This window comes from Scyliorhinus torazame, chromosome 5, assembly GCF_047496885.1.
Source record: "Scyliorhinus torazame isolate Kashiwa2021f chromosome 5, sScyTor2.1, whole genome shotgun sequence".
Taxonomy (NCBI): domain Eukaryota; kingdom Metazoa; phylum Chordata; class Chondrichthyes; order Carcharhiniformes; family Scyliorhinidae; genus Scyliorhinus; species Scyliorhinus torazame.
The window spans coordinates 121419369-121420054 of NC_092711.1; the positions used below are offsets into that span (position 1 = coordinate 121419369).

Genomic DNA, 686 nt, shown 5'->3' on the forward strand with positions numbered 1-686 from the left:
AATGGGGGCAGCATTTACAGTGTGAGACGGTTGCACACACTATGAGTGTGAAAGCTGTATTGAGCCCAGTGGAAAGATGCGCTGCTGTTCCTCGAGTGTTTGTTGAGCTTCTTTGGAACATTTCAGGAGGCCGAGGTCCGGAAGGTCAGCGTTAAGATGCAGCTCTCCAGTCAGTTCAATTCTCCACTTTGGCTCTGTGGATTAGATGGGTCACGTCCCTGTGAAGTTAACGCAGATCATGTTAAGTTCGATCTAATTTCTACATCTCGTGGTTTTATATGTTGAAACATCTGTTTTTGAAAGAAACAGCAGTCGTCTTGTAATAAGTGGCCTAGCCTCTCAGCCTCACCATGCGAATCTGCAGCAACACAGTGAGGTTGCACATTGTACACGTCCGTTGAATGCCAGCTGTTTCTGTAGTGTAGTGGTTATCACATTCGCCTAACACGCGAAAGGTCCCCGGTTCGAAACCGGGAAGTAACATCACGTACTTCCAGTTTAGTCTGTTGCTGACTATTGCCGCAGTCTCGTAACTGGTCTTCATCAACGAGGAATAGCAAAATGCATGCACCCGTCTGGTTGTGGTTATTTACGAAAGCCCTGCATTCTCAATTTGACTTCCACTTCAAGCAAAACATAACTTATCTTCAGGTCTGTAAAGTTCGATTCCTGATTGTTTTATAAGT

At 45.3% G+C, this 686-nt stretch overlaps 1 non-coding gene across 1 annotated transcript; it reads left to right on the forward strand.

The window, feature by feature from the left end:
- The first annotated feature begins 410 nt into the window (after positions 1-410).
- Positions 411-483, forward strand: trnav-aac (transfer RNA valine (anticodon AAC)). The gene has a single exon. It is a non-coding gene; the product is annotated as a tRNA-Val (tRNA).
- The last annotated feature ends 203 nt before the right edge of the window (positions 484-686 follow it).